The sequence below is a fragment of the Monodon monoceros genome, unplaced genomic scaffold (genome assembly GCF_005190385.1).
Source record: "Monodon monoceros isolate NGI ecotype Baffin Bay Population unplaced genomic scaffold, NGI_Narwhal_1 Super_Scaffold_15, whole genome shotgun sequence".
Taxonomy (NCBI): Eukaryota; Metazoa; Chordata; class Mammalia; order Artiodactyla; family Monodontidae; genus Monodon; species Monodon monoceros.
In genome coordinates, this window is record NW_021703771.1 from 57,487,768 (window position 1) to 57,515,100 (window position 27,333).

At 40.6% G+C, this 27,333-nt stretch overlaps 1 protein-coding gene across 15 annotated transcripts in view; it reads right to left on the minus strand.

Annotated features, from left to right (window-relative positions):
* EPB41L2 (erythrocyte membrane protein band 4.1 like 2) overlaps positions 1–27,333 on the minus strand; it is a 268,070-nt gene that overhangs the window by 196,844 nt on the left and 43,893 nt on the right. For 2 of the 15 annotated variants that reach the window (XM_029223483.1, XM_029223485.1), the window contains exon 2: positions 14,690–14,762. The exons of 11 other annotated variants lie outside the window; for them this stretch is intronic. The gene's annotated coding sequence lies outside the window, so the exon portion shown is untranslated. Of the gene's footprint in view, positions 1–14,637; positions 14,658–14,689; positions 14,914–27,333 lie in introns of those variants that run through there. 2 more of the 15 variants (XM_029223484.1, XM_029223493.1) reach the window with 2 other exon arrangements.

A 27,333-nucleotide genomic window follows, 5' to 3' on the forward strand; every position in this document is an offset into this window, starting at 1 on the left:
CAAAGACTTCAAATGTAGGAGCTAAAATTATAAAACTCTTTAAAGAAAAAGAGGTGTACATCTTCATGACTTTGAATTTGGCAACACATTCTTAAATATGATGCCTAAAAAACAAGCAACAAAAGAAAAAAATAGATGAATTGGACTTCATCAAAATTAAAAACATTTGTGAATCAGAGGACACTATCAAGAAAATGAAAAGGCAATCCACAGAATGGGAGAAAATATATGTAAACCATCTGTTCAACTAGGGTATCTAGTATGCAGAATATATAAAGCACTCTTACACCTCAACAACAAAATGACAAACAACCCAACTAAAAAATGGGCAATGGACTTGAATAAACATTACTCCAAAGGACATTTCTCCAAAGAACATATACAAGTGGCCAATCACTATAGGAAAAGATGCTTAACATCATCAGTCATTAGAAAATGGAACTAAGAACAAGGTCCTACTGTATAACACAAGGAACTATATTCGATATCTTATAATAAACCATAATGGAAAAGAATATGAAAAAGTATATATAACTGAATCAATCTGCTGTATAGCAGAAATAAATACAACATTGTAAATCAACTATACTTCAATAAAATAAATTTTTTTAAAAAAAAGAAAAAGAAAATGTAACTAAGACCACATGGAGATTATCTCCTCAAATCCACTAAAATGGCTATTGAAAAAAACAAAAGAAAGAAAATAACAAGTGTTGGTGAGGATTTGAAGAAATTAGAACCCTCATTAACTGCTGCTAGCGGGAATCTAAAATGGTACAGCAGTTTCAGAAGAGGAGGGGGGAATGAGGTGTGATTGCTTTAAGGGATACAGGGTCTCTTCTGGGGGGATGAAAATATTCTGAGATAGTAGTGATGGTTGCACAACATTTTGAATATAATAAAAACCACTGCACTGTATACTTTAAAATGGTGAATTTGTTATATCAATTTAATCACTTTTTTTTTAAAAAAGAAAAGAAAGAAACCTTGTACTCTTCAGAAATAAAGAAACCTTGTACTCTCAGCCCCAGGCAACCACTAATCTATTTTCTGTCTCTATAGACTTCACTATTCTAGACATTTCACATAAATGGAATCATATCATATACAGCCTTTGGTATCTGGCTTCTTTCTCTTAGCATACTATTTTCAAGGTTCATCCAAGTTGTGGTATGTATCAGTACTTCATTCCTTTGTATGCCCAAATAATATTACATTTTATGGCTATAGCACATTTTTGTTCATTCATTAATTGATGGGCACTTGTATTGTTTCTGATTTTGGATTATTATGAATAATGCTGTTGTGAACATTCATGGTACAACTTTTTTTTTTTTTTTTTGCGGTACGCGGGCCTCTCACTGCTGTGGCCTCTCCCGTTGTGGCGCACAGGCTCCGGACGCGCAGGCTCAGCGGCCATGGCTCACGGGCGTAGCCGCTCCGCGGCATGTGGGATCTTCCCGGACCGGGGCACAAACCCGTGTCCCCTGCATCGGCAGGCGGACTCTCAACCACTGCGCCACCAGGGAAGCCTCCATGGTACAACTTTTTGTGTGGACATATGATTTCACTTCTCTTGGGCATATACCTAGGAGTAGAATAGCAAGGTTAAATGACAGCTCTGTGTTAAGGTTTTTGAGGAACTACCAGACTGGCTTCCAAAATGGCTGCACTATCTGACATTCCCACTTGCAGTGTACACGGGTTCCAATCCCCCGAATGTTTGGCTGCGGCCAAGCAGGATAACCACTAAATGTTGCTTGAAGATAAACTTGGGGGCCCTGAATTGGAAAGGAGAGATAGTAGAAGCAGGGACAGTCTAAATGGAAGGCTACATAAAAAGGTTCATGAAGGTGAGGGAAACAGGGAGAAGTTGGTCACAGGGTACAAACTTTCACTTATGAATAAGTTCTGAGAAGCTAGTGTACACCATGGTGACTACAGTTAATAACAGTGTACTGTATACATGAAATTTGCTAAGACAGTGGGTCTTAAGTATTCTCTCACCAAAAAAACGTAACTGTGAAGTGATGGATGTGTTACTTTGATTTTAGCAATCATTTCACAATGTATACATACATCAAATCATCATGTACACTTCCAATATATTACAATTTTGTCAATTATACCTCAATAAAGCTAAGAGAAAAACAGACTTGTGTGGAAGCAGCAGTAGCAATGATGAATAAAGGACTGATATTTAAAAAGTTTCAGAGAAAAAAATCCATAGGCATTGATGTCTAAATAGACAGTAGATAAAGAAGAGGCACAACTAAAAAATAATGCCAAGCTTTCCAGCTCAAAAGACTGGAAGTTTCAAGATTTTGGAACTTTTAGGGACACTGAGTTTGAAGTGATGATGTGACATCTAAGTTCCTGGAGAGGATTCCAAAAATCAAAGAAAGAGATGATGATTTGGGAGAGAATAACCCTACTTCTAGCATTTGTTACTATTATTAATCTTTTACCTTAGTTCCAAACAAGTGACTATTCTTGAAAGTTTTGGTAATACAGTAATAGAGAAAAAAGCATCTTAAGAGCTAGGATTTCCTTAAAAAAAAAAAAATACTTTTTGACTGGCAGAGCATCCAAAAGGGCTAGAACTAAATAAAAGTCTGCATAACAAGAATGGAGTTCAAGGTACTATAACAACCAAACATGGTAGATGGAATCTACCTACTCAAGCAGATACAGCGTCACCTACATGTGTTCTATGAGGAAATATTCAGAAGGAAGTCTCAGTATATTAGGTTAATCTACCTAAGGAACACTGGCTACAAACCAGCTCAACAGGGCAAGATAAGTGCTAAGAAAGAAAAGATAGGAAACCCCGTATCAGATTATTCAGGAATTATTCATTCATTCAGCAAATAATTAAGAGCCCATTGACTGTCAAACAATTGTGAACACAGACGTGATAACTGCCTTTGTGGAGCTTATAACCTGATGAGGGAGAAAGGCAAAGCAAAGTCAATTGGAGAGGGGGGAGGTATATCTAACAGGGAGGAGAGGGCCCAGTGAAAGGAAGAACCATAGAAGGAAAGATACCCAGAGGAAGCTATATCTAAATGAAGACCTGAGAGTAGAATATTGCTGGCAACATGCACATAAGTCTAGACATGAGAGAAAACCTGACATATGAGCAGGGAAACCCAATTAGTAAGTTAAAATCTAGAACAGCAAGAACCTCATAAGGTAAAAGCTTTGTCACAAAGTTTGAGCCTCTTCTGAAAAGCAAAGTGGTACCATGAAAGGATTTTAAGCAGAAAACTAAAAGGACTTTAAAACTACTATTCTGACTACAACGTGAAGAACAAAAATTTTTTTAAACTAGAGGGGAAAAAAAAACCCAGGAAGACCAGACAGAACATTACATATTTATCCAGACAAGAAAGGATAGCTGTATTAATGTTTAAAAAATAAAATATTAACAAATGGGTAGCCACAGTCTCTGCTCCCTCTCCCCCAAAGAGAATTCTGCCATTGTAATTTCAATTCTGAAAGCAACTTGACTGATTTACTGTGGGATGGGCTCAATTACTAGAGAAAAGAACAGATCTATAAAGAACACAGGAGAGGCTCAAACTGTAACTGAGAGTTGGTGTTTATTGTTTGGGAGGAGACTGGCTGAAGGGAGGGAGTATGAGGGCTGTTTTTAAACTGTGATGAGGAAGAATCCGAAAAATTCATAAAGTGATGAAAAGAATTTTTAAGTTTTGCTGTTATAATGGAACTTTTTGGTTTTTCAAGAGACCAGAGTAAAAACGTAAGTGGTTTGTCAATTCTTTGTCAATGTTGAGACCTGTGTTTCTTTGGCTACCAAAGTTAAAACTGGACCATGAGGGCTTCCCTGGTGGCGCAATGGTTAAGAATCCACCTGCCAATGCAGGGAACACGGGTTCGAGCCCTGGTGCAGGAAGATCTCACGTGCTGCGGAGCAACTAAGCCGTGCAACACAACTACTGAGCCTGCGCTCTAGAGCCTGCAAGCCACAACTACTGAAGCCCGCGTGCCTAAAGCCTATGCTGTGCAAAAGGAGAAGCCACCGCAATGAGAAGCCCGTACACTGCAATGAAGAGTAGCCCCCAGGCTTCCCTGGTGGCACAGTGGTTGAGAGTCCGCCCGCCGATGCAGGGGGACACGGGTTCGTGCCCCAGTCCAGGAAGATCCCACATGCCGCGGAGCGGCTGGGCCCGTGAACCATGGCCGCTGAGCCTGCACGTCCGGAGCCTGTGCTCTGCAACGGGAAAGGCCACAACAGTGAGAGGCCCGCGTACCGCAAAAAAAAAAAAAAAAGGAAGAAGAAAAAAGAGTAGCCCCCCGCTCTCCACAACTAGAGAAAGCCCACGCACAGCAACGAAGACCCAACACAGCCAAAAATAAATAAATAAATTTATAAAGTAAAAAAAAAAAAACTGGACCATGAGAGAGCTCAGCTTTGTGCACATTATAGTATCTGAATAGAGAAGGTGTTAGTGGAAGGAATGGATAAATTCAAGAAATATTCAATTGGTAGAATGATAAGAATTTGGCAACACAGGGGAGTCAAGAAAGAGATAAAGAGCAATTAATTAGGCAGCAATGTCATTCACTGAAATAGTTAACAAAGGAGGAACAGAGGGTTTGGAGACAAATTAATGAGTTAATTTAAATTAGTTAACAAACAAAGAGGTATAAAGGAATACGTCAATAGTAAAGATAAAATGGACTCGAAGAAAAATACTCAATCCAGAGGAAAGCAGGAACAGAAAAAGAAACAAAGAACAGATGGGACAAACAGAAAACAAAGAGCGACATGGTACTGGACAACACCACCAGCAATTAGATGAAATGTAAATGGCCTAAATGCACCAATTAAAAGACAGATTGTCAGAGTGGGTAAAAGTAAGACCCAATTCTACGCTGTGTACAAATAATCTACTTTAAGTACAAAGACTGGGAACAAGAGAAATGGCATGAAGAACCAAAGTGTGATTTGTACAGAATGAATTGTGATGGCAAATCAAAGAGATGGCCCTAGACAGCAGAAATGAGGTGCTCTGTTTACTATTAAGATTAAGGGGGAAAAAAAGTCTAGAAAAAGGATTCATAACACTATAAATAACTGTGGTCCATATACTATGTTGGGGTATAAGTAAACGTCCTGAAGGTGCTTAAAACCTAATTATACATGTAAATTTTTGTGACTAAACTGGATAATCTTGGCTCAAAGTCCATGACATGAAAACACCAGCAGCTTTGAACCTAAAATATGTCCATTTTAAGGCTGTGGTACTCCTTTCCTACCCTTATTTCCACTTTCCCTTTCTATTAGCTAACCTAGTAGAACGGGCACTTCCATGGCTGTCTTCTTCCACACCTACACAAACCATGCTGGTAGTCATATGGGGGGTAGGAGAGAGCAATTTAATCTGTTACACCAAATATGCATTTACAGGGACTTTACAGTTTACAAAGCGCTTCACCTCTTCCCAATTACTTTCATATTTAATAAATTTAATCTAAGAGACTTTTGACGTGTCTTATTTGTCTTTTGTATAATAGAAAGCTCTTATTATTGGGTACCCACATTTTATTTTGCTTGTCTTCATAAATCTAATGCTATAGTAATATTTTTGTTCTTTGACTCCCAAAATGCCTATATTCTTTAAAACAGCAATGTCCAATGTTATTTGAACTTCACCACGTATGTACTTCTACCAAATTTTAAGATTTGAAATTACGGCCAAAAAATATCAATGAACATTTTGAGGGGTTGTGCTAATTACTAGGGGAGGTGGGAACAATATGAAGACCTAATATGCTTAACTTGTTATCTTTGTTTTACTCCTCTTTAGAAAAGGATATTTAGCATTTGCAAGAGAGAAGCATAAAAAATATTTTTTCAAGCTTTTATTCTAAGACTGTGAAAAGTTCACATCATGGTTATAATTTGTTTCTCTTGGATCTAAACATACACCCACCCACTGGCTTCAGAAAAATGCTTGGAAAGAAACCCTAGGACAGTTATACTTCCTGGAAATTTCAACTGGGGAAAAAAAAAAAAAGTATCCCTTCCCTGAAGGGATAGCCAGTAGCAAATGATGCAAATGTTCTTTTGTATTAATACCAATTTGTAAAAACCTATTCTTACACAAGATACATCCATTTGGGCTTCCCTGGTGGCACAGTGGTTGAGAGCCTGCCTGCCGATGCAGGGAACATGGGTTCGTGCCCCGGTCCGGGAAGATCCCACAAGCTGCGGAGCGGCTGGGCCCGTGAGCCATGGCCGCTGAGCCTGCACGTCTGGAGCCTGAGCTCCGCAACGGGAGAGGCCACAGCGGTGAGAGGCCCGCATACCGAAGAAAAAAAAAGATACATTCATTCATTCAACAAATATTTCTTGAACAACTATTAAGAAGGTAATTTACAAATGGATTCTCCCTCTCACATACTTGATACGTGGTATGATTTTATTAATTATTAAGCAAAATGATTATGAAAATTTTATTTATCCAGTTTTGCTGGGCAATTCCCAGTCCCCAGAATGCTTCTCTCTGCTACTGACTGGCTGCCTCTCCATGTGAACAGTCAGATTCCTAGGGGCAAAGACTGCAATCTTACAACCATATCCCTCAGAGCCCAATACAATACTTGGCATACAGTAAGGTAGCCAAAGGAACATTTGATGAATGAATGAATGAATGGATGGATGAATCATATTCATTAAGTAGTACAAACAAAAATCCCAGTAAAAGAAGAAAATAAACTGAGTACAGGCGTCACTCCTGATCCTTTCCTCTCTCTTCATCCAGGCTCACTTTGTTGTCCTTTTCTCTATAGGTATTTCTACTGCTGAAATGACCATTTGTGAATTCCTGGTCAGTTTGCCTTACTGTGAACTTATCAGCAATGCAGTTTTCTTCCTCATCTTTGAACGTCCAGCCTGGTGCACAGTAAGACTGGGCACAAATTTGCCTCATAATAAAGAGCAACAAATACCAAAGACACCTCCTTAAATCAGTATTGCCAAGCTTCAGATTATTATTGTGTAGTAAAAACAATGTACTGAACTAGTAACAATGAGATTTACTATTAAGTTAAATAAATGTTTGATCCTAGTCACTTGTACAATAAATACCACCCAAATCATAGCACCAGATTTTACCGAACAGAAATACACAAGTGCCTACTGGAGTTGGAAGTGTCACCTAGAAGCCATAAATAAAAGAAATATGAAAGAAGGCTTCCTCGGGCAGACACCTTTAACTGAGGGTAAAAATCACCAGCACAAATACCCAGGGAAATCTGGTAATTCTTCAGGAAACCTGGTGTGTAATGTTTCTAAAACCCAGATATTTGTAATTATGCCTCTTACTTCAAAAAAATAATAGCAATGAAAATTTCTGAAAGGCTTCCAGTGGCTCTGCAGGGAGTACGGAGACCAAACTCCTCAGTATAACTTCCTGGGTTCAGCACCGACTGGCTCCAATCCAGATCTGCAGCTCGTCTTCTGCTTCCCATGCCCTCTCACACACACCCTGAACTCCAGCTATACCAGCCTCCTCAACACGAAATGCTTCCGTGTCCTCATTAATGCTGACTCTCCTCTGTCTAGACTGTCCACTTTCCCTGTCTACACTTGAAGAAAAAAAGAAAAAAAAAAAAATCCAACCCAAGCTTCCAGGTATAAGGTTAAAAACAGGCAGTTTGTGACCAAACCTAACAATAGCTCTGTTGCTGATTTTTAAACCACAGAACACTCAGAATAAAACTTTGGGGGTGTGGATGGGGATCAAGTTATTTGTGAATTTATGGTACACACACTCTCTCACAAATCACAAGGCTCTGAAAGAGAAGTCTGGTACATGGCAAACCAGCCCAGCAGAGAGTGGCTACCTCTCCAGCCATACCCACTGGCAGAGAAGGCAGGATGCCAAGAATGGCCAAGTCAAACTCAAATGGGCTAAGAGTAATGCAGCCCCTCCCCCAAGACGGCCCTGAGGTCTATGTGACTGATGAAGGCACTCCTCCCAGGGGACAGAACAAGGGGCAGTAAGATCTGATCAGGAATCACACTTCAAGGATGAGCTATGCCCAGAGCAATATTTATGGCTATGCAACAGGGCAGGGCAGAGCACTGTCCAGGGGGGAAATCTGAACAATGCAGCTGATCACTGACAAATGATCTGGATGGAAATGAAGCTAGAGGAATAAACATCACCGGTACACCGTGTTCTATGAGACAAGTCACTGCAACTAGATGCAGTAGGTCAACAGGACTTTGTATGGTCTGTGCTTTGGGAGGGAAGGACTGTACCTGCAGCTGACCTATGTAAGGTGATATACACACAAATATACATTATACTTAAATGTATAGAAATGTGTGTGTACATACATATACATTAGTCAAAAAGGGTAAAATGTAGCACTCCTAAATAATCAACTTAGCTTCCATACCTAACTTCCCCCTTTGTCACCATCTCCCTCATCTTTTCCTCCCACCATAGTCAGCCACGCTCTATAAAGAATTTGGCTAGTTCTATTCAAGCCATTTGGGTTCAGCCATAATTCAGGTATCTCATATCCTCCTCCTCAATCCCTTTTTATCTCTTCCCATTATCCCCTGTAATTCCATGTTAACTATATATATCAGAACATCTAATTCAATAAATGTTGAATGAACAAACAAAACGGCACAGTTATAACAAGATAAGGAAATTTGTTTCTGCTCTCTTATCATCTTAATATCAAAAGTAATACTCTTCCCATTGGATCCTAGAGTAATAAGAACCAGGCTTGAGGTTCTTCTTGTCTTCTGGAGAAGAATGGTCTGAGTATCCACCAATCGCAGGGGGAAGGTTTCCTCCCACCTCAACCTTTAATTATATAGGAATACCCATGTAAAGAAAGTTTATTTCAGCCATGGAGTTTATTGTAACAGGATCTGTCCTGTACCAATTGTATATTTATTTTTAAAAGAAACAGATGGAATGGGATGACCCAGGGCTTGGTATCACTATCTAAAACAAGCCCAGCTGATGGCTAGACATATACACACACTGTAATCCCTGTGTACCTCTGCCCCAGACGACAGGAGTCGGGCCACAGCAGAATCAGCTCTTGTTGGAAATCAGTGAGCCAGCTGTCCAGGACAAGCCAGGGCTTATGTGATCAGATCTTTACTTATTTCAAAGGCTTCTTAACAGTTCTAATATAGACTTATTATGCTTTTATGATCCTGGAAAACATCCAAAATGATTAGCCTATCCTTTTCTGACTCGTATATCTTTAGGCAATAAATGCACGGACTTTCTACTAACTGAGAACTTTCAAGTGAGTCCATCTAATGCATGAATGCCCTATGGAGTAACATTTCCAAAATTAAGTACTACTATCTTAAGGATTTACAGGACTTCCCTGGTGGTGCAATGGTTAAGAATCCGCCTGCCAACGTAGAGAATGGACTTGAAGACACGGGGAGGGGGAAGGGTAAGCTGGGACGAAGTGAGAGAGTGGCATGGACATATATACACTACCAAACATAAAATAGATAGCTAGTGGGAAGCAGCCGCATAGCATATAGGGAGATCAGCTCGGTGCTTTCTGACCACCCAGAGGGATGGGATAGGGAGGGTGGGAGGGAGATACAAGAGGGAGGAGATATAGGGATATATGTATATGTATGGCTGATTCACTTTGTTATAAAGCAGAAACTAACACACCATTGTAGAGCAATTATACTCCAATAAAGATGTTAAAAAAAAAAAAAAGAATCCACCTGCCAATGCAGGGAACAGGGGTTTGATCCCTGGTCCGGGAAGATTCCACATGCTGCAGAGCAACTAAGCCCCTGCGCCACAACTACTAAGCCTACGCTCTAGAACTGGCGAGCCACAACTACTGAGCCCGCGCACCTAGAACCTGTGTTCCATGACAAGAGAAGCCACCGCAATGAGAAGCCTGCGCACCTCAACGAAGAGTAGCCCCTGTTCACCGCAACTACAGAAAGTCCACATGCAACAATGAAGACCCAACGCAGCCATAATAAATAAATTTATATTTAAAAAAAAAGAATTTACAGACACAGAAAACAAACTTAGTTACCAAAGGGGAAGGGAGGGAGGAATAACTGGGAGTATGGGATTAACAGATGCACACTATCATATATAAAATAGAAAAACAACAAGGATTTACTGTATAGTGCAGAAAACAATATTCTATATCCTGTAATAAACTATAATAGAAAAGAATTTTTAAAAGAATATAGATATATACATATGTATAACCGAATTATTTTGCTGTACACTTGCAATTAACAATATTGTACATCAACTATACGTCACAATTTTTTAAAAAAGTTTAGATACATTCACTGTATTTCTGCCAAGGAAAAATAAGCAGGTTTAAAAAGATAATGCTGGGGCTTCCCTGGTGGCGCAATGATTAAAAATCTGCCTGCCAATGCAGGGGACATGGGTTCGAGCCCTGGTCGGGGAAGATCCCACATGCCACGGAGCAACTAAGCCCGTGTGCCACAACTACTGAGCCTGCGCTCTAGAGCCCACAAGCCACAACTACTGAAGCCCATGCGTCTAGAGCCTGTGGTCTGCAACTGTGTTTCACAACAAGAGAAGTCACCACAATGAGAAGCCTGCGCACTGCAACGAAGAGTAGCCCCCGCTCGCCGCAACTAGAGAAAGCCCGCGTGCAGCAACAAAGACCCAACGCAGCCAAAAATAAATAAATAAAATTTAAAACTTTTTAAAAAATCATTTTTTAAAAAAAGGATAATGCTCTGATTTTAACCCATGTGTTCACAGATAAAACACTGGAAATGCTCAGCCAAAACGGTAACAATGGTTGTTTCTGAATGTGGGCAATGGGAAATTTTGCTTTATTTGTATTTTTCTATATTACCAAGTTTTCTCCACTGAACATATATTATTATAACTAAGAAATATCTTAATAGATTAAGTCCATTAAAATAAAAAATATGAAGCTTTCTCCCTTATTTCTATACTCCTGCTTTAGCACTTTTAAAGCAGTGCAAAACAGGATGACTAAGTCCCAGCAAAGTTATAATAAACTGGTCATGTGCCATGTGGTATAGATTTACCTAAAACACAGAGGTACATTCATGCTATTCTTCCTTGAGCTTGGCACTGTCTACAAGAAATTACTCTAAGAAGCACATGCTTTCAGACACTGTTACATCAGAGGCCTTTTTTTAAAGTTAGATTTTAACTGGATTTAAAAGAATGAAAGGAATTTCCTGGATTTTATCAGGGTAATTTCCCAAAAGATTTTTGCCCCACTTCTTACTACAAGGATTAAAGCCACTTAGCAAATTAGACTGTGTACTTGCCACTTAAAACGCTATTCAGAACATATAAATTAAGAGATCTTTAAAAAGCAGTACATGTCAGAAGAAGTTGTTTTAACAGTTTCCTATGAAGTTAGTCAAAAAGCATCAAACATCTGAGTGCAGGAGGGGTCTACTTTCAGACCACACAGCACTATAGACAGGGAACACGTATCTACATTGAATCAGGAAAGAACCTTTCTTTATTTTATCATCATATGACAAGTATCACTGTCAAGTTTTCACTACAACTTCATTAAAATACCAAGCCATACACACACACAATTTAACACAGCAGCAAGGAGGACAGCGACATACTTTTCAGAACTGCAAAATGGCATCTGCAGAATGTCTCAAAGGAATGACAAAGGCACTTCTTTAGCCCAAACAAAGAGAACAATGTTTCCACTAGGACATTACAGGACTATTTTATTTCAGAGGGGGAAGGCAGTAAAAATTAACACAAAACAGAGCTGAACGTGTAGAATGACAGTCTGTGGAGAAGAATTAAAAGAAACTATTGAGAACACAAGTTTCACTCATTATAGTACCGAAAAGTAAAAGAGTGCTTAAAGTTTTAAAAGTTGGGTAATTTCAAATTGTAAATCTGAAAAGAAAAATAACTTTAAAATTAGAAATATAAAATTACATATCAGTTGAATTAACGATGTTAGATTCATAAACACTGTGCATCTATAATTCATTTTGTTTAAAAGATGGCTTATAAATAAGCTATCATTTCACTTAACTTCCCAAAGACATTGTATTAAAAATGTACTGTCAATGCCTCCATTTTACAGATAAGGAAATTGAGACTTGTAGATGTAAAATGACTCAGTATAAAATGATTCAGTAATGGGCAGATGTGAGTTTTGATTCCAACTCTTTCACTTATTAGCTATGAAATTCTGACTTTCTTTCCAAGACACCTTACTTTGAATTTCAAGACTAACAACATCAAATAATGTTCACAAGGATTAAAGACAAACTACTGTCAAAAATGGGACAAGAAATGTCCTAAAATAGCATACGGAAATGGAACTAAATGCTTAATAAATTGGAGGTAGAGAGGAAATCGGGATACACCCACTCCATCAAGCAATGCCTTCAAAACACTGTTATGAGAAGGGCTTAAAAAATGCCTTCAGAAAAATAAACCAGCAAGAGAATGCCAAGGCCAGGATTAATTACAAAATAAATATCTAAATATATTTGGTGGAGAAGGTTCCTCACATTTATCTAAAGTGTATGTACTTAGTTATCTTCAGTGGAGAATGCCCTAAAAAACTGTTTGATGATTTTTGTACTGTAGGAAAAAAATGCAGTTATAATTACAAACAGTAGACTCTGATTAAAGTAAGTAAAACCAATAAATAAACTACCAACAGGTAAATTTTTTCTCATAACTAATAGTTTCTCATAAATTTGTTAGCCCTACTTTGAACAGGGCTACCCACCTCATCTTCCTAAACTCCAGTTCTGATCACATAATTCACCTGTTTGGAAAACCTCAGTAACTGCAGGAAAAAAAACCAAAGTCTTCCACCTGACATGCAGGCCCTGATACTATCCATGATGATTTCTATTGTTGAAGAGGGAAAAGCCAAGAGACTCCAGGCTCACTCCTCCAGACTCTTCTGAGAAGTGAGCAAACTGAGAAGCATGCCCATCACCACCACCATCGGGCAAAATCCAGTTCCCAGGCTATGGCCTTGCCAAAGACTTCCCTGCCATCCTTCCCTCCTCCAGATGCCCACAGCACTCCCTTGCCCGCTTCCAGAGATCAGCACTTTTCTACAGTACTGGCCCTATGCCCACATCTTACCCACCATACTTAACAAGTCTGTCTTACTCATCATCTCTGTATCCCCCAGAGCAAAACACACACCACTTTGTACAAAGTTATCCTTAGTCCATTTGGGTAGAAAAAAATGAGGGTATAAGAAAACACCTTTAAAAACAGAAACTGAGGGCACCTATTTTTCCAAACAATTCCAGGCATCATCATCTTATTTTTCTATTATCCAAGATAATCACCTTAATGATTCAATAAAGTAAGCCTAATATTACACTAAACGACACTCTAATGGAATAAACACTATTTTGGCACATTTATAATGAGAAATCTCATGCCATCTTTTAAGATTCATATGAGGGAAATGTGAGGAGTGTAGGACTTACTATCTTCACCTGCATGATCGGTTCTCATGGGTTAAGACTGACCTAAAAGGTTGTTATCTTCAAAAAGGTACTGAATTCTAAGAGAAGCAAGAAGAAAATAGAAATGGCTCTGAAATAAGTCCTATGATAGTATGTTTTGGGATATACAGTCCTCCTGAATCATGTAAGTTTAGGTCTGGGAGGTGCCTGAAAAAATAATGTAGCCAAAAAAAAAAAAAAATAATAATGTAGCCAATCTTTTGTATAACAAACACCAAAGAATCTAAGAAATTCTAAATTGAGCTAAGTGACTGAGGGGTTTTTTTTTTTTTTTTAAAGAATATTGTAAGAAAAGGCAGCAACCTAACCTCCTGGCCAGGTATTTCTCATTTGCATGAACTTATTACGATCAACCAGGTGATGAGCTCACGTTTCTGAATGAATTTGCCCCTCAGCATTTTCTCAAATGCAGCTCATTTTCCCAAAACATGCTTTCCTCTTGGTTTTTCCTTTCCCAATGCACCTCACACTGTGGAGCTTCCAATTCCCCACAGGCTTAAAAACAGAAAAATGTAGACTAGTGGCTACCTTTTTTTTTTTTTTTTAAAACTACAAGCATTGTCATAATCTCTCCTTCATGCAAAGCATTTATCAGATGGAAGTATGCAAGATCTTCCTTTCACCGCTCAAGGTGGCACAGAAAATGAGGGCAGAAAGCAGGAACAAGGAAAAAGTGAAGAGGTACCCGTGCAAGAAAGCAGCAGCCATGCCTATCAGACCGAAGCCATAAGACAAGAAACACACTATTTTATTCTTCTGGAACACTTAAATATATTGTGTAACAGTAGTCACAAAGAACTTTTAGGATATACCTATATAAACACAATATAAGTTTATCTTCCAGAAAAGCCAACCAACCCAAATACCAAAATCTGGACCGTATCTCAACCAGCTCTGCGGCTGGTACCTCACTGGTAGTCATCCTTTACCTACCTTTGCTGCATAACAGGTCCTTGTGAGACAGAATTCAGGGATATTCATTCCGTCTTAGGAGAATGACACTGTAAATAACTTAAATACCACTGCCTCTCATGTGGTCAAAACAGAGCATCTAAAGAAAAACACCGACTCACATTTACCAGGAATGGATTCACTGGGTAACCACCCAAACTCCTCGGAACTCACATGTGAAGCCCAGCTCTGTGATCGCTGCTACCACCTTGCTCCCACCTTGCTCGCTGGCACGATCCAAGGACGCCTGGATTAAGATAAACGCCTTAAGTAGCAGTGCTGACACAATTCAGTTCCTAACGCTTATGTCAGAAGCGGCCCAGCCCCAGGTCAGGAAATAATACGACTGATACTAGAACCCACGGGTAAACATAAATATCTTTAGGAGGTAGTGTTCCTTTTCCAATCGTAAAATTAATTCCCAAATTATTTTCCTCTTTTCACTGAACCAAACAGAAACAGGTGGAAAATAACTCCAAACAGCTGGAAAGTATGCAGAGCCATTATTACTTAAATATAATGAATTTAAAGACTTCGCAAGACAAATAAGATCACACTCTAGCAACACGAGACTTCTTTAAGGGAAAAGAACACACTTGTGTGCGCACACACATCATACAAGTGTACTTGGTCCCTGAGTGATGTGGGTGCTGCCAGCTCCTAGAATTGGTCTCCTTTTGCATCCCATGTTCTATGTCCTAACACTTCTCCACAGTGAGCAAGCTGGGTGATGGGGAGGCCTCCACACCTATTCTAAGGCAAGCAGCTTAGAGACAGGAAAAAAAGGAGTTGATCAAAAAGGAGATTCTTCACACTACACTGAACAAACTTTTTGGAATAAATTAAGCACAGCATCGTAAGAAACGCAGAGCACTGCCAGAAGAAAAAGAAACAGAATTTTCTTAATTCTGTTTCTTCCTACTTTAGTCACTCAGACTATTTCCATTATATTCCTCCAACACTTAAGCTGTCATCTCTAGTGGAATTTCCCCACCCACCCCAATCATTTGAAAAACTTCTGGAAAAAAACCAAAAGAATAATCAACTTTGCCAAATGACATTCAGATTTTGTCCCCACCCTAATATTTGGCTATTCATCCTTATTTCTCGATCTCTTTCCATTCTTACTCCCTTTCCTCTTCCCCCAACTACAAATATATCCCAGCAATTATTTCCCTTCTTCCCCACTCCCTACTCCTGGGATTTTCAACACTAAGTTTCTTCATTCCCCTCATCCCATCTTCAATTCTTCTCTCAGTACAAAAAGTCAAGAAATGTACAAAATCATAAGTCTTCAAGATGCAGAATTTAATATGCTGAAGACTTCTTGTAGAGAAATTTTTCCAAGAAAAACAAAAACAGGATTCTCCATCACCTACTTTTCAGACAGCCCTCCAGGAGCCCTCCCGTCAGCTGTTTTATATGGTTTCTTCTAGATTAACTAAGGTCAAACAGAGGTGACGGTGAGTCTGAGGCTGTGTGTGCCAGTATATTGCCTGAATCCATAACAACTGCCTCAAAAAGGACATCTAAATACCCACTGACCAAAGCAATGTGCAAATCATGCTAGACTTGCTTTTTCTGCAGAGATATTCCTGAAATCTGCATTACCAGCAGGACTATCAGCTCACAGAGAGGAGCGAGGAGGCCATGTTCCCTAATTTGCCTTAACTGCGTTCAGAACTCTTTTACCAAGTTATAGTAATAATAGGGTGAGCCTACAAGGTGCTCTGCTAGTACTATGGAGATGAGACAAAGCAGAGGGGAGAAAGGTAGAAGGAAAGAAGGAAAATAACAAGACAACATCCTTGTCCTTGAGGAGCTGAGAGTCCAGACTGCTCATTCACACAACCCCGTGGAAAGTTAACATTCATAATGTGCCCACATTTCAAGATAACAGTTGAAGAAATGCCGTTAAGACTTGTGTGAGAAATTGCCAAAGGAATTATACAGCTAAGAACTACAGGAATTCAGCAAAATAAGGCAAATATAATTCCAGAGTAGAAGAAATCTGGCATAGGAGATGATAACTAACAGTTTGGCAAAACCACTAAAAAGTTTGAAGTCATTTATTGTTTTAACATGGCAGAAAAGAAACACTTCAGAGACACTTATGCTTAGTGTAAAACATACATTTTTCAGCTTCACTCCTTTCAGGTTCACATCAAATAATCCTAAAATAGCAGCAATCCAGCCATCTCATAATGGTTTCTAAACTTCTCCAAATCACTTGGGGCAAATTAATTTAAGTACACAGGTGTGTTTGTGTAGTCTCAATGTTTCACTTTTTTTCAGACTCCAAGTTATATGAGATGGATTAAATAAATTCTCTGGGGCAATGCTTTCTAATTTATCCTAGAGGATAGTACTTCACAAATGTTCACCAGTAAAATAGGCAGAATGGGATAGTTAAAAGTATACTGGGCTAGGTGGAACCAGTTCTAATTCCAGCTCTGAAAGTCATGGGAATTAAGAGCAAGTCATTTAACTTCATTTTACTAAATTTGCTCATCTATAAAATAAAGACAGGGAGGATTCATTACCTCTTAAAGTACCTCATAGTTCTACATTCTAAAAAAACTACTTGGCATGGCAAAACCAAACATATAGTATGAGCCCTACTTTGTGAAATGTATACAAATATGCATTTACTGAAGTATTTAAACCACTGAATATACGGTTATAAATAATAAAAACAATATAATATTAAGTGATTATGTCTGAAAGTAGGAATGAGGCTGGCTTTTATTATTTGTTTCTCTGTATTCCAAGTTTTATTCAACACATACATTTATCATGAAAAAGATTCAATCCCTTGAATCCAAGCTTGACATTTGGAATCAGAGCTCTTCAGCCTCTACGAAATACACTGGAAATCAGAGTTCTCTTGGAAACATGACAGGTCCGTCTTGGATTAGGGGGAAAGTAGAGGGGGAAAGCCCCTCAACTTTGTTTTTCCACAACTACTTTTCTCATCTAGTCTGAATCCCCTCCTCTGTCCCCACCCTTCCCCATAAAAATCTCTTGGGAGTGACTGAACGCGAGTAACCTAAAACTGGAATTTCTGGAAGTGCGTGGTTTTCCCAAAGCACTGTATTTTCATCTCCCTACTTCCACACACACACCCAGAATTGGATTTCATACTTATTTTGCAACAAAACCTCACAGCAGTACTTAAACGTCCTTTAAAAAAAAAAGGCATGGGCAGCCTATATTGGAAAAAAAAAAAAAAAAAAGAATGATTTGGCACCTGTGGAGGTGATGTCATTACCAGCCATGGCTCTGAACTGTCTCTGGAACGCAGCTTAGGCCACCCCATGCTATTTAACATAAAGCACAGTCTCTCCTGGCCCAAGAAACCTCACAGTCACCCTTGACTGCACTCTGCTTAGGAATCCAGCATTTACAACTTTTCAGCTTTAAACATTTCGTAGAGCACAGCAGATACAATCAGCACCATCCTTGAAGGTCAAACTTGAGCAGCTCTAAACTGTTATAACATCCAGCAGGCCTGAGGAGGACTGATTCTGCACGCCTGTCTATAGGCAATCCCTGACTCGTGATAGGCCAGATTTCGAGTCATTGCCTTGGGGGAAAAAAAAAAAACCATACACGCACAGCAACCCAAGATGAAGTGAGGACCTGGTTGGGGACAGAGTGAGCACACGGGGGGAATGAGATGAGGATGACAAAAGTGAAGCAGGAGATGAGAGCCTCAATCCTTATTCTGTAAAATGAAGCTAAGAAAATCTAATTCCTGCCTATCTGTACAGATAAGATAAAATAATACAGAATGACGGTTTCTGACATAAAGTAAACTCTAAGTAAATGTTAGCTATTACTATTTTTCCCCCACAGAAACAGTCATTAAAGGGAATATTAACTTCCCAAGCCTGCTTAAGAAGGTCCAATTAATCTATAACACACCTGAAAGTACTTGAAAACTTAACTGCAAATTTTAACACTTCTAAGGAAAACACACATAAGGAGTTTCAACTAAAACACATTTGCTCCCCAGAAGAATGAGTAGGGGATGACCCTTTCTGCCATCCTTCATTCATACGAGACAGCCTGATGAAGAATCCTGATCCCACCACTGCTCCAGCCAGGGGCCCACCCAGAGATCGGGTACCTGACCAGGGGTTGGCATGGCAACTCTTGGAAACTGGGGATAAAGATCCGCGGGAAACTGGGCCTCTGCCCAAACCACCTAACTCCCCACTCCACAGTGCCCTGATCCCTTTTTTAAGAGCCACGGAACTGCGGCCACCTGCTTCCCACTGCCAACGCCTGACCAACATGGTCCAATACGAAGGGAAACGAAACTCTCCACCTCCCGAGTTCAGTCTAGAAAGCCACACAAGGCCTTACAATTTACTATCAAGATTTTACTACTCACAGCAATGGGAGATGGACCAGGAACATCCAGATGTGTTTGTCTGCTTCACGTTTCTAAAGGCAAAGCCAAGATCACACTGGGATGCTAATGCTAATCTGTTTTTTAAAAAATCATCAAGACAGCAGAAGGAGAAAGAAGCCAGAACTTATATCTCACAATTCCCACGACTGTCTGCTTGATCTTTTACTGAGTTTTGTCCCCTCACAACCCTCTAAAAATTAATTTTCAATTTTCTACGGCTGATTACGTGTTATGTGGTCACCATAACTCTAAGTTGCAGAAAGCTCTCTCCCTATGACCCAGAGCACATGAAAAGCTCCCTCTCCTTACCCCGCAGCTTTTACAGAATTACAGGATCTTGGCGATGACCCACACGCCGACATTTTTCCAATCTATTTCCCCCAGTCTGACAGGGAAGCTCCACAGACCCAGTGTTGAGCCAGAAGGTCAACCGATACCTGGGTCATACTTTTCTCTACCACCCGACCACGTGTAGTCTCTACTAGGGGAGAGGGGGGCTGAATCCCAAACCTAGAATGCATTCCAAATCGAAATCATTTTTATTACCCATACTCCTACCTACTCCTTTCTCTAAGGCACAGAGCAGAAGAGCAGAGGGTGTGTGTGTGTGTGTGTGTGTGTGTGTGTGTGCATGCATGTGCGCACATGCGTGCACGTTGGTTCCCACTTTAAAAGTGAACCCCATGATCCTGCCCTCCGCACCCTCAGTTACCCATTCCCACGCTTCCCAAACACTAGCTTTCAATTTTTTTGTGACCCAGAGTAAAACATTTACATCCCAACCCAGTTCACAAATACACAGTAAACACACCCAGTTTTAATGGAAACACAGTTTTCAAATGGTCGCTCTGATCAGGCCTAAAGCCTAAGCCTAGGCAGTCTGTGCCAAATCCAGCCCCAGCCCCTCTCCGCAGTGAGCCTTCTCCCTGCCAGCGGGCTGCCTCAGCGGAAAAAGGGGCACCTCTTTCCTTCCACTCCCCTTTCTCTTTCTTCTCCCAAGGGGAAGATTCATGCAGTGGCAGAGCTCCACTCCAGCCAGGGGGGTGGATCCAAGGTACGATAACTGCTGATGGAAAACTTTTCCCAAATGGGAAGCCTTCTTTTTTCACTTCAGGTAAAATTCTGTGTAGGCTATATAAGGTCCCAACTCTCATGTTGTTTATTCATTTTCTAAATGCCAGTCATGACCTTCTAAAATGATTTCTTGGAAAATCCTGTCCCAGACCTATATATGATTCTACCATTATCTCACTTCCGTTCGTCCCAACCTCTGATCCCCTTCCGCCCTGCTTCTTGAACCACCACCCCCAACTACTTTGGCCCTGAGCAGCCTGTGCCTCCACCACCTTCCCGCTGCCCTGTCTTCACTACCCTCCTTCCGCAGCTTAGATTCCACGGGCCACTAGACCCTCAGCTCCCAGCCCTGCTGTCCTCCAGCACATCTGTGTGCTCTGTGGCTCCACCTAACTCTGGCCCTACCTCAGCCTTGCACCCATGCCGCCAAACAAAAAACATGTGATGATGATAACTTTTCTCATTCAAATTCATGGCCACGAACTTTAACAGGACTCTTAGAGATCTCCAGATATATCCTACGACAGTTTCCTAGTCAACCCACACCGCCACTCACCTGGACATAGATTTCACACTTACACATAAAGCAGAAAAAATGACAGACAAAAAATATATGACACTGGATATTGGATCTTCCTATGATCTCAGCTACAATCTTACTACAGCTGTCCTCCAATAAGGAAAACCAGAGAGTGTTCAACAAAGTCAATGTTATAAGAAATAAAAAAGTTACTAGCCATTCTTTTTCTTAAAAAATCTGCCCAGTACAAGGCTGACTTCCAATATTAACAAGTTCAAGGGCATTTAACCATTAGAGAAGAAAAGAAAAAGTCTTGGTTTTCTCTTATTTTACAAAAATGTTTGGTAATATTCTCTCCTCAATTCTCTTACCAAAGTAGTCCATGTACAACTCTGCCCTGCCTCTCTAATCACTGTCAGGCATAACAGTTCATTGTCCAAATATAATTTGTTCAGCCAGGCAAACACCTGCGCAATCAGGCATGTTCAATTTGCAAGGGACAAGTCCAACGGCGTGGCCACAGTGATAAGCACTGGTGCCTGGCTAGTGGGCCTTTTGCTGAAAGAAACAGCTTTTCCCATAATTATCTCTATTTTGAATCAAAATGTCTAATAAATGTTTTTATGTAATTCAACAGAAAAACAAAACAGGTGCATTACAGAGTTGCTGTTTATTCTAACCCAGGCCACTAACGGTGGCACTCAGGCACATAATAACCCCAGAGTAAAATAAAGCTGTGTCTCTTGAAATTCAAGGGCCAGGAGGAGTGAAAGCTAAGGAAGCAAATTTGCCCAAGGAGGCAATAAAAGGTCAAGACCAGAACTCAATGTGCTGTAAGAGAGCTGCCACAGGGAAATCACTGCAGGGTTTCAAGAGTTATTTCTATCACTTTAAAACTCAGTTCTTGCGACTTCCCTGGTGGCACAGTGGTTAAGAATCTGCCTGCCAATGCAGGGGACACAGGTTCGATCCCTGCTCCGGGAAGATCCCACGTGCCGTGGAGCAACTAAGCCCGTGTGCCACAACTACTGAGGCTGCGCTCTAGAGCCCACGAACTACAACTACTGAACCCGTGTGCCATAACTACTGAAACCCACGCACTTAGAGCCCATGATCCACGCCAAGAGAAGCCACTGCAATGAGGAAGCCCGCGCACTGTAACGAAGAGTAGCGCTTGCTCACTGCAACTAGAGAAAGGCCACACACAGCAATGAAGACCCAACGCAGACCAATATCTATCTATCTACCTACCTACCTACCTATCTCAGTTCTTGCTGGAAGGGAGCCATACACGACCTGACTACTCAGTTGAGAATCTAGACTGAAATCACATATGCCAGAAAATAGGCAGATTTGAGAACATGCAAAGGCTATATGCCCTTCAGAGCAAGAGGGTAATTTAGCTTAGAGGAACCTCAGGTCAAAGACATGAACACCACTTAGACCTGCAGATATGGCCGAGGCCACAGGCTAGCCTTCCCGCCTCAGTCACCCAGACTGCTAACGTTTAAAAAAAAAAAAAAAAAATGTGCACAGCACAAGCAACACCAATAAGGTCATGTTAACATAACAATTCCCACCCTTCACTTACTTAGGCTCCTTTCCCGGCCCCTGAGTTTCCAAAGCTCTACCAACTGTCTTCTGTTACTGAGTTTTAAGATTCCTAAGGCGTTTCTTCCTCCTCCCTCCCCCTCCTCCTCCATTCATCCACTCCATGTGTAGGGAATGGCCACTATATACCGAGCACTGTGCTGGGACACATAACCTAGTAAGGGCCGCAGGAGAGGAAGCCAATGATTACAATTCACTCTGAGAAATACCTACTTAAAGCAACCTGCAAAAAAGCAGACGAGCAGAGAATGATGGTAAAATCCATCTCTAAAGGATGAAGATGCAAAGAAAGGAGGTACAGCATCCCAAGTACTTGCAAAGACATCAAGATACCTGTACAGGTTGCTCCTTGCAACTTGTTACATTTAATCAAAATCACAAAGGTTAGGCCCAAGAATTCACAAGACAAAATGCAAAAGTCAGTCAATTTCCCTACCAATATGGCAGCTACGCGATAGCTACTGGACCTAGAGATTTCTTCTTTTTCAGATTATCTGAAAATTCCATTCATCCATTCGTTTTCAGTTTACAAAAGCTAGTCAACAGTTGGCACTGTAGGTATGTGTGGGCCTATGAAGATCACTAACAACTATATCCTCTGAACTCAATATAACGGTGACAGGCACACTACGACCTTCATCCCAGTCAAAACTTTGGTGGGTATTCCTTCCATTCTTTTGCTTTTCTCCCACCCCAAGCTAAGGTATTTCATGTACCATTCTTAATAGGTAGTCAACTAATCCTGGCTAAGATAATGGCAGATAATAGTTGAAGGTGTGACCTCGTCTAGGTCAGCATAGGGGATGAAGGTAAGGAGCAGCTAGAAGACAGAATCCAGCGCAAGGTCAACTTGTGTCATTTGGCTTAGGGCTACGTGAGCAGACAGATGGACAGTCTCTTCCACCACTTCTAGAAAAGAGAATAAAAACTTGCCAAATTAACAGAGTTGTTTTTTTATTTTAAAAAAAATCTCACAGGACTTCCCTGGGTGCACAGTGGTTATTTAAGAAGCCACCTGCCAGTGCAGGGAATGCGGGTTCGAGCCCTGGTCCGGGAAGATCTCACATGCCGCGGAGCAACTAAGCCCAGGCGCCACAGCTACTGAGCCTGCATTCTAGACCCCGCGAGCCACAACTACTGAAACTCGTGCTCTGCAACAAGAGAAGCTACCGCAATGAGAAGCCCATGCACGGCAAAGAAGACCCAACGCAGCCAAAAATAAATTAAATAAATTTAAAAAAATAAATCTCACAGAAAGTCTCTAATAAGATTTGGCCTGTGCCCTATGTTAGCTAGATCAGGGTATTTCAATCTCTGCACTCTTGACATTTTGGCCAGATAATTCTTTGTTGTCTGAAGAGCTGTCCTGTGCATTGTAGGATGTTTAGCAGCATTCCTGGCCTCTACACAGAGATGCTAGTAGTGCATCCTCAAGTCACGGCAATCAAAAATGTCTCCAGGGCTTCCCTGGTGGCACAGCGGTTGGGAGTCCGCCTGCCGATGCAGGGGGACATGGGTTCGGGCCCGGTCCGGGAGGATCCCACATGCCGCAGAGCGGGTGGGCCCGTGAGCCATGGCCGCTGGGCCTGCGCGTCCGGAGCCTGTGCTCCGCAATGGGAGACGCCACGGCAGTGAGAGGCCCGTGTACCACAAAAAAAAAAAAAAAAAAAATGTCTCCAGACATTGCCAAATGTTCCCTACAGGACAAAAATCACCTACCCATCCCCATCCCGGTTGAGAACCACTGTGCTAGATTATGAGCACCAGCCTATTTACTAAATAAAGAAGACACTGATGTTGATGAACAGGGCAAAATATTAAAAAAAAAAAAAAAAAGGGTGATGCCTTAATCAGCTATTGTCTGCAGTTTAACGAAAAGCCAATAGATATCCCCAACAGAAGAGGGAGGTCAAAATTAAGGCTAAAAAAGTAAAGTCTGGAGCATTTAGGCAACAGTAAGTATACAGATGCTCAGGTCTGGTGAAAGCTGCAACTGAAAAAGAGCTTAGTGAAAACACTAAAACTAAATCAAACCAAGTCTATCTTTATTCCACATATCCAAGCCCATTCTACCAAAAAAAAAATCTTTAACAGATTTTAATTCTACAAAATGAGTATCTGAAATAGTAACTATTCTGATACAATTAGTAACGCACAGACCAGACTCCAAATCCTGGCCCCTTTCAACCATTTTCTAGTTACCTGACACTTACCCTAAGCTTTTTCCCTCTCCAGAGAAGTAAACGACATGGCCAATATAAGGACATGAGCATGGTGCCCGGCACACTGTCAGTACGGTTAAGTGGTAATTGCCAGTAGTTTCACGTTTCATAAACATACTTCTAATACAAAATGGAACACGCCGCCCAAGTGAACTAAGAAAACACACGCCTAATAAGTTAACTTTAAAAATCCATTCCTGTAAAAAAATCCATTCCTGTAAAAACAACACATGCCTTAGATGCCAAGATTTACCTGCTTTTTTTTTTGCGGTACGTGGGCCTCTCACTGCCGCGGCCTCTCCCGCCGCGGAGCACAGGCTCCGGACGCGCGGGCCCAGCCGCTCCGCGGCACGTGGGATCTTCCCGGACCGTGGCACGAACCCGCGCCCCCTGCATCGGCAGGCGGACTCCCCACCACTGCGCCACCAGGGAAGCCCTACCTGCACTTTTTAAGGCAGGAGAAAAACAGATTACCCTCCAAGCCCATGGTTACAGTAAAAGCAGAGTATAAATGCTGCCCTTTTTTAAGTACTACACTATGCACCACTTGGGCTACCTCCAAATATACTTCCCCAGGTTTTTATCCAAGTCAACCAAAACACCACTTTAAGCAGTTGAGTTTTAAAATTCACTATATAAAATTTCCATAAAGCCCAACAATCAAGTAGGAAAGACGAGCATTTTCTCACACATACCCAGAACCAGTTTGCAGTTGCTGTTTTCGCCTCACAGAAGTTGTTTTCCAGCCACAAGCTACTACAAATTGTTCAGACCTTTTGGCAGCAACACAGGAAACTGCCCTTTTCACCCGTTCTCCCACAAAAATGTAGTCAATTTCTAGGCAGGCCCATCTCTCAAAGCTACTTGCTTTAACGGAGCCAAATACACACCGTTTTCCATCTAGCAATATGAAATGGCCCCAAATATCTTGCATTTTTGTGAAGAAAGCTTAAAGTCACCAGAAGACCTGTGGGCAAAGCTCTGTATTAAGTCAGCTCATGAACTGCTAACCCCACACTTTACGCCGCATTTGAAATTTACAGCGCATTTGGCATCACAGCTGTTTCTGTTTTATCCAAATCGTCCGGGATGCAATCGGCAACATGTGAAGCCATTTCCTGAGCTTAATTGGCCTTGGCTTCTCACTATTCTCAACTTGTCATATTTCAAATAAGTAGTCAAAGTAGGTACGTCTGCCTTTTGATTAAAAAAAAAAAACCTCATATCTTCTCTTTGAATCTAGGATTTTTCTACAGTCTTAAGGATCACATAAAGCCACAAAGATGAAGTTTGTCTCAGCTTAATATTCAGGCATACAAAATCAATCTATATTTTTCTCCTTCAATTATTTCAGCGGAGGTGAGGGCAGGAGGTGGTAAATTACTCAACAGCTGTAACATATTTAACTTCTAAAAATAAAGGCAAAATCGCCTTTTGAATGCAAAATAAAAGAAGAAGCTTTGAAAACCAGGAATTCCTTTGTATCCCATTTGGCTTAAAATTTCACAGATCATTTATAAATAAACAAATCCAAAATAAACAAACAAACAAACTGACCCAAATGGCAAAAAGGCATCTGCAGTTACTCACAAAATAAAGCTGGACAGTACTCTGCTCTGGGAGAGTCAAAGGCCAAAATGCAGTCTGGTGAACCGAGCTCATAATTCACAAACTGAAAAAGAAAATCAGCCCAGTATTTTCCAGGGAACATTTCCTGTCTCCCCAGAATGACTTACAACCTCAAACAAGTTCCAATCATGACGCAAAGGTAACTTCTCCAAAAGGGTACAATGTCAGAAACTGTCCAGAAACCACACAGACAAAAATGATAAGCAAAGGAAACTCAATTCAATTACACACACCCATTGCTTTGATTTAATAAAAGACAACCATATTCTTCAGAGTCCAATATTAACAGTAATTTAAAATATGTTCAAGTTCAGAACTCCTTTTCAAAGGTACACTAAATTTTTCCAGCAAAAAAACCCTACAGACTATACTAGGAAGAAAACTAGAAGGCAAACCAAGGAATCCAAACTGAAAATTCAAAGGCAAAATCTTACATGTCTAGTAGGTAAAGAGACCTGGCTTGCCTGAAGCTAATAAGTACAGGAGGCACACACTGTAGGTTATCTTTCCAATTTAAATAGATAAATTGCAGGTGTAAAACAAGCACTAATTGAGAACATGCTTTCATTCACTGCTTGCCTTAACCAGTAATAAACGAGACCATCTTTCATCTCCTTGCACAAAACAGAATATCAAAGAGATTTTTGCACTACTGTTTATCAGCTTAACAGCATCTTCAAAGTACATCTAATTGTTAATGTTTCTGAGAAAGTGTCTATTGAAGGAGTAGGAAGAAATGGCCTCCTTCTTAGAGATTTCTTTACCCTGGGGGGTCTGAGGTAGTCAACACCAGCATGAAACAGGCTGTAAGACAATCACCAAAGAAAGAAAAAAGAATCATTCCTTGAGTTAACTGCCTACATCTTCACAAGACTTAGTTTCGAATAAGTAAACAACAACAGAAGAACAGCTGCCCCAGGGTTATCCAGAGGCCTGGCATAAGAAGTCAAAGCACTCAAGTTCACTGTTCAAACACATGGGTTTTCTGGCCCATGTCAGAAAAGTTCAGCCTGCGAACCGTTTAATTCAGATTTGAGCTAAACAGGCAATTAAAGAATCTCTTTACTACTGTTACATTTTTAAATTTCTCCCACCACTAGAAAACTCATCCTAAAATATAATTGGACTCTTTTAAACAGCAAAAGAGATGAAAAATGTAGAATCAGTCACTAATTTCTGTCAGTTCTCATCCTGCTTTCACCTATATTCAATTAGTATTTATTGTGCAGTTACTACATTAAAAAGCACAGCTAACACTGAGAGGGGTAAAGACTGCACAAGACAGAGGTGTATTTACTACCAAATACGTGATGTCTGCATTTTTTTTTTTTTTTTTTTTTTT